Raw genomic sequence first — 7,621 nt, forward strand, 5'->3', positions numbered from 1 at the left:
TTTGATGCTTCTGGTTTTTACCATGGTGCTTATTAATCACCTAAAAATAAGCTTCCTCACCTAGGCTACCCTCCTCCTCCTCCTCCTCCTCCTCCTATTATTATTATTATTATTATTATTATTATTATTATTATTATTATTATTATTATTATTATTATTATTATTATTATTATTATTATAAAACCCAGATAAAAATCCAGGCTAATCTGAAGGTCTTAACTAGAGCTTTCAAGCCCTTATCTGAGGAGAGACGTTTTTCCTCCCCCTTTTAAAAACCCAGGCTTCTTCAGCCCCGCCCACCCAGAGGAGCTCCGTAGGCTCTGATTGGCTGGCAATCACTTGGATTTGCATGAGGCTATAATCACAAGGATTGGTTCAGAGGAGGAGAGGTGGGACTTTGGGGGATGACTGTCACAGCAACCCAACACATGTTTCTATTTGTCATACTACAACAGGTACTGACACCTGGATTTTCTTGTGTGGATAAAGAAGAAGAAGGGATTAGATTTGTACCCCGCCCTTCACTACCCGAAGGAGTCTCAGGGTGCGTTCAGATGTGGGCTTTATATCGGTTAGGGTGCCGGTTCCAATCGTACTTACCGGCGTTCAGACAGGGCACATCTGCTTCCTGTCCCTTTACACCGTTGCACTCTGCCACCAGGTCCCAAGTGGTGGTATCCTGAGTGCAATGGTGGTAAACGGTGCACCCCGGCATCTGAGCGCTCTCCACCGGTGCCTAGCCATTTCCGTCGGAAGCCTGTGTTTGTGTCCTTTATAAAGTTTATATCTTTGCTACCTGGCATTACATTTTATGACACACATGGCCCGTCCCGACAAGGTCTCATTTATGTCAGATCCGGCCTTCATAACAAATGAGTTCGATACCCCTGCTCTAAGTGAAAGGCGGGGTATAAATCCAATCTCTTATTCTTCTACTGTACAGGATGCATCTCTCTCAGCTCTGAGAAGCAATCCCACTCCAGCATGAGGAAGCTGCAGAGCTTGCATTGGTCTCCTTTGGTTTGTGGCGTGCTGAAACTTTACATGCAAAACGGGGTCTGGCCGCATTGTCGAAACCGATGGGAGTAACTGTGATCTCTCAAACTCTTCTCATTCTTAGACCTTCTTGCCATTTCTTTTAGAGTTCGTCTGCTCATTCACCTGCTTGGCAACTCTGATGTCATATTCACTGTATTAAAAACAAGCGTCCTGTGTACATTTGGCCTAGTTGGGTCAGTTGTTCCCCTTAACAGGGTTACCCCTCAAGAAGTACTTTACTGGCTCAGCCAAAGCGTTATCATCTTGGGTCCTCCCCATAAGTGGACAAGGCAAAGCTAACCACATTCCTATTGAGCTAATTCTTATTGTGAAGTCTGCACAATAAGGCGGTCCTGTATGACGGTCCTGCCGGGGGGGATGTATGTCAGTATAGGCCAGTATGGAGTACTTCACGTTGCATCTCTCAGTGTCAAAGCTAGGCTGCAGAACATCATTTTCCGCAAGATAATCAGCCAGATGACCAAACATCCTGTACGAAACAAGCACACAAGTTCAATTTACCCCAAGCCACCTTTTACCGAAATCAGATTTCTTGGCTCTGAAAAGGGGGGGGGAGGAACTTCATGCATGCTCAGAGGCAACTGAACCTCAGTTACCAGAGTCTTTTTTTTCCCTGTCAAGTCACAGCTGACTTAGGGCAACCATGTATTGTTTTCAAGGCAAGAGATGTTCGGGGGTGGTTTGCCATTGCCTGCCTCTGCGTAGCAGCCCTGGACTTCCTTAGGGGCCTCCTGTCCAAATGCTGACCAGGGCCGGCCCTGCCTAGCTTCCCAAATCTGACGAGATCAGGCCAGCCTGGGCTACCCAGACCCCTTAGCAACAAAAGACTACAGTTACCAAGAGAAATCGTTGCAGGCGGGTTATCTAAAAAGTGGAATGACTTTATCTCCCTTTCCCTGCCTTCAATCTACAGCTTGCCCTGGGAAATCAACATCTTCTACACCTCCACCCGCACCTCCCAGCCCGTGTCCAGGCTGCAAAGGTTACCCAAGGAGATGCAAGTTCTTTTGCTTGCATTCACCAGTAGAGGGCAGCATGACACCAAGCTGACCTGACGATTTGTAGGAGGGTACATTGGCTACTCAAGAGGATGAAGGATACAGGCTTGAAAGAAATCCGGGAAAGGGGGATCTTCAGCAATCCCATAGCCCCTTTATACTACCCCTCTTGCAAGCCTTCTTCCCCAACTGGGAAGGGCTAGAAGGAGCCCCAAAGCAATTTGGAATGGATGTGAATGTCCATCCCCCCAGGCACAGATGGGGAAGGAAAGAACATTAGCTGTAGGGTTGCCAGCTGCCTGAAGAAAAATGTCTTGCACCTGAATACCTGGAAATGGGCAGCGGCAGCTTTTCGTAGCACAGAGACAAACAACATCCCATTAAGGCTCTATTAAGAGAGACGGGACATTTTTCTGCAGGCAGTTGGCAACCCTAGCCCTTACCCCAATGAGCTGCATTGTTTTCCTGTCCTCGGAAAGGCACCTGGGCACTTTCCTGGGCTCCCTTGCCCATCACCGTTCGCAGACTGTGCCAGCTGATGGGCAGTAGGTTCAGGATGGACAAAAGGAAACACTACTTTACACAGTGATTAAAGTGTGGGATTTGCTGCCAGAGGCTGTAGTGATAGCCACAGGAATAAACAGCTTTAAAGGGGGATTAGACAGATTCATGGAGGATAGGTCTGTCAGTGACTGCTAGCCATGGTGAGTGACAGGAACCTGCACATTCAGAGGCACTAAACCTCTAGATCCCAGAGCCAGGAGGCAACATCAGGGGAAGGCCTCAGTCTCTATGCCCTGTTGTTAGCCCTCCAGAGGAACTAGTTGGCCACTGTGTGATACTGGATGCTGGACTAGATGGACCTCTTGGTCTGATCCAGCAGGGCTCTTCTTGTATTCTTAACCACCAGCCTTATAACCCCTTGGCAAGCTTCTTGACATGGTTCTAGAACTCAAGCTAGCCCACAAAGCCTTAGTCTCCCCATCATTTCAAGAGAGGACTGGAGCTGTGAATGCACTCTGCCGCTTCCCAGAGGTGTTCTTGTTGAATGCATTTTCAAGAAACTCCAGTTCTGCACCATGAACTCTTCTACAAAGGGACCGTTCTAGGCAACTCGGCATGCAAGGGATTCATCCAGCATGGGAAAAGAGTGCTTGTGGAAGTGTAGATTTGATTTGTATCATAAGCTTTCATGGGCTACTTCGCTAGTGGCAAGATGTGAATCTCTGGACTGCAGATTATCACACACACACACACACACACAGAGAAGAGTTAGTATTTATTACCCACTTTTCTCTACCTTAAGGAGCCTCAAAGCAGCTTACAATTGCCTTCCCTTCCTCTACCCACAACAGGCACCTTGTGAGGTTGGCGGGGCTGACAGAGTTCCGAGAGAGAACTGTGACTGGCCCAAGGTCACCCAACAGGCATCATGCGGAGGAGGGGGGAATCAAACCCCACTCTCCAGATGAGAGTCTGCTGCTCTGCACCACTACACCACGCTGGCTCCTGCTGTGCACAGCAGGAGTAAAAAGCCATGGTGTGCAAGAGAAAGCCTGTCACGCCTCTGTCCACCTGTATCAAAATACATTGGTGCCGAAGGGATCACGAGATTCATTTTGACTTTGCAGCTGCCACCACTCCAGCTTATCCCTCTCGCGTTTCTACCTGCAGGGACACAGCTCAGACCCGAGTCGGCCTCCTCAGTGGTTGTTTGTGAAAGTCAGCCCAGGGTTGATGGCCATCCGCCCCCACCTCCCACGCTCGGTAACCGATCCAATCGGCACACGGGAAGCGGTCCAACATTGCAAAGCTCTTTGCAGTACGCTGGGATGGTGCAAGCTGTCCCGTCTCCTCTCTGGGCTCCCTGACAGATTCCTGCAATCACTGGGCCGGCGCCAGCCCCAACAAGGAAACTTTCTCCTCCCCTCTGGCTCCCTGAAGGTGGAGGTGCAGCGGAGGCCTCACGGGAAGAGCAAACCTGCACCAGGCCAGGGAGCATCTCGGGTCGGAAGAGGAGCAGGCGGCCAGAAAGGGCTTGCAGTGTGAAGGAGGCGCTTCTGGCTGAGTGCAGGAGGCCGCTGAGGTGCTGACTCATGTGGCACGAATCAGAGGTTTGGTATCTCCCAAACATTTTGGGTTCACTCCCCACATCTAAACTAGCCCCTTTCTGCACTCCCCTTTTAAATCCACATTGACCGCAGTGTCCTCCAAGCGATTCTACATGGAAATCAACCTTCTTTTTAATCCAGGTCCCACCCCACCCCCCTTCTGCACTGAAATCGAGTTCGGCCATCTTTTTATTCTGGGTTTTCTCCCCGTTCTGCATTATGCTGCCTCCCTTCAGTGACCAGCCTGGTTCCAGCCTGCTGTTGCCCAGGTGGGCTTAAATTGCCTCAGCTCAAACACTGAGAAGAACCAGAGTGGCAGGCAAATGCGGAATGGGCCTTATTCCTCCTCCCTCCCACTGCCCCCCCCCAATCTTCTTCGTAGCTGAGCAAACGGATCTGGGCACTATGCCGGCTGCAAAAACCAACGGCCTGGGCGCAGTATCCCATAACAGGCATTAGAAAGCAGAACCACCACCCGCGAGGGGAAAAATAAGGCCCCTGTAAGAAGGAGAGATTGGCTTTATACCCCGCCCTTCACTACCCAAAGGTGTCTCAGAGCGGCTTACAAACTCCTTTCCCTTCCCCTCCCCACAACAGACACCCTGTGAGGTAGGTGGGGCTGAGAGAGCTCTTGACAGAAACTGCTCTTTTTCAAGAACACCTCTGCCAGAACTATGGCTTGCCCAAGGTCATCCAGCAGGTGCAAGTGGAGGAGTGGGGAATCAAAACCAGTTCTCCCAGATTAGAGTCCGCGCATTTAACCACTACACCAAACTGGCAGCAGCTTGTCCCAGAGCAAGCTGCGGAGCAGTTATTAAACACATGGTGGAACAGAGAAGAGCCGACAGCCAATGGACAAAGGGAAGAGTCACCGCTGAAAACTCTTTCCTCTGAATGCTCAGGCCAGAAATTGGCCAGTCTAGCAGGTGCTGAGAGAGTCACCCTTTGTTGCAAGCGTCAAACAGGGCTGTTTTCGGAGGTGTGCGGGTGGGTGGGACAGAACAACCTTTTGAAACTTACAGGCAGCAGCTCTGCTTCCAGTTTTTGTTCCCTGAGGGGGTATTTTTTTTGTATTTTTATATGTGTGTGTCACCTCTGGTGACTAACCCCTACTGGAGGCCTGGAGAATATTCAGAGAGATGTCTGAGTAAAGCCTGCCCCCGCCTCCCACATGTTGGTATTCCAAGGAGGTCTCCCACCCAAGTACTTGCCAGAGCCGACCCTGCTTAGCTTCTGAGATCTGATGAGATCGGGCTTGCCTGGGCTACCCAGGTCAGGGCAGACAGAACCACCTTGATGCAGCTGTTGCAACCCCACTTGAGACAAGTGGCACTGAAAACGTTAACTAGTTCCGTAGCTGCCTGTAGACGAGAAAGGTAACTCGCCCCTTTTCCCTCCTGTGGCTGCTAAGATACATTCAACCTTCAGCTACTCCACAGGATGGCCCAACTAGGATTCCTGGTGGCTGGGGGGAGGCTTATGCGTGACGTGATCAAGGTTTACAAGAGTATGCATGGGATAGAGCAGGTGGAGAAAGAAGTACTTTTCTCCCTTTCTCACAATACAAGAACTCGTGGGCACTCAAATTGCTGAGCAGTCGTGTTAGAACGGATAAAAGGAAGTACTTCTTCACCCAGAGTGATTCACACATGGAATTCACTGCCACAGGAAGTGGTGGCGGCTACAAGCATGGACGGCTTCAAAAGGGAATTCGATAAGCATATGGAGCAGAGGTCCATCAGTGGCTATTAGCCACAAGGTATAGATAGGGACTCTCAGGCTAGGGCAAGGGATGCTCTGTATTCTTGGTGCTTGGGGGTGGATGGGCAACAGTGGGAGGGCTTCCAGTGTCCTGGCCCTCCTGGTGGACCTCCTGATGGCACCTGGTATTCTTGGTCACTGTGTGACACAGAGTGTTGGACTGGATGGGCCACTGGCCTGATCCAACACGGGCTTCTCTCTTATGTTCTTAGGAACTCTCGGTCTGGGGCAAGGGATGCTCTGTATTCTTGGTGCTTGGGGGAGGGCTTCTAGTGTCCTGGCCCCACTGCTGGACCTCCTGATGGCACCTGGTATTTTTGGCCACTGTGTGAGTGTTGGACTGGATGGGCCATTGGCCTGATCCAACATTAGCTTCTCTTATGTTCTTCTCCCCTCCCTATTAAATTAGAGCTTATGTCAGCTAGTTTTTTAAAATGGCAGGATTCTACAGATTTTGGCTCTCCTTGCCCGTGATTTCAAACTGCCGGGCTACAGAGCGGATTCCCTCTCCTGTGGAGCAGACGCGGCTCGGCCCCTCTTCGCCTGTATCCCAGCATGGAGCCAGTGGGGGCCACAGCACCTGCAGACACCTCTCCTGGAGCCCGCCAAGTGGCTTCTTCAGAAAGGAGGTGGGGCCAAAGGGGGCTTCGGCCGAGTAAGGCTTCTGATTGGCCACTGGAGATTTGATTGGGCAGCAGTGGGCCTTCACTGTGTGATTAAGAAGTAAGCTGCGGCAGCCATTTTGCAGCGGGTTCTGCCTCCTGAGGCAGCCATTTTGTGCTGCACCCACCACACTGTCTCAGAATTCCAAACGTCCCCCCCCAGCTCAATAAGGTTGGGGACCCCGAGCTAAAGGAACACCCGTGCACAGAATGTATCACACTGATCTGTTTAATTCTTACATTGACTGGTTGATCTGGGTCAACACGGAGACTTCACGGCACTTCTAAAGGTTTGTTCAAAGACACGAAACACAGTGAGGGGCTACCCCACACCCGCTTGCTTTCTCCAGCCCTGCGAATGTCACAGGGCCCTGCAAAAGCAGGTATGTGGGGTCTGTGGCTCTGCAGTTTCCCTTCCCACCAGACCCGATGTGGGCTCTTAACTGCTTAAGCCAAGTGCCCTTCTTGTAGTGAAACACTTCTCAAAGAGGACACTCCTTTCACACACAAACACAAATTACATAACACACGGTTTGACAAGAGAGCGCACAGAGCCCAGAGAGTAGGCAAGGGGCTTGCCCTTTGGAGATCCCTGTTTTCCAAGGGAAGCCCTCCCCGTGCCTGAATGTTCCCAGTGTGAGGTGTGGTAACGGCAGCTCAGCTTGCAAAGAAATTCCTCTCGTAGGATCACGGGGGAGGGGAGGGCTTCCTGGAGGCAAAAAGACACACACCCCCTTCTTGGAACAAAACAAGCTGTTCAAAATTGCAGGCGGGGAGAGTCAGAGTTTCCTTGGGAAAAGTGACCAGGTGGAGCCCAGCCCAGGTCAAGCCCACAGCCTCCCCCTCCCTCCCTCTCGCCCGGAGGGGAGGGAGGATTCTAACAGGGCTCTTTGGGTCACTTTCCCCAAAGAACCATTTCCTTTCCAGGCCAGGGCTCCCAAAGGCTGCCTCCCACCCATGAAGGGAGGCTGCACGGAGAGGGGATTCGGGGACAACGTTTCACTTGTGGTGCAGAGAGCGGAAGGGAGGG

Source organism: Gekko japonicus, unplaced genomic scaffold (genome assembly GCF_001447785.1).
Source record: "Gekko japonicus isolate JY-2015 unplaced genomic scaffold, Gekko_japonicus_V1.1 scaffold8, whole genome shotgun sequence".
Lineage (NCBI taxonomy): Eukaryota > Metazoa > Chordata > Lepidosauria > Squamata > Gekkonidae > Gekko > Gekko japonicus.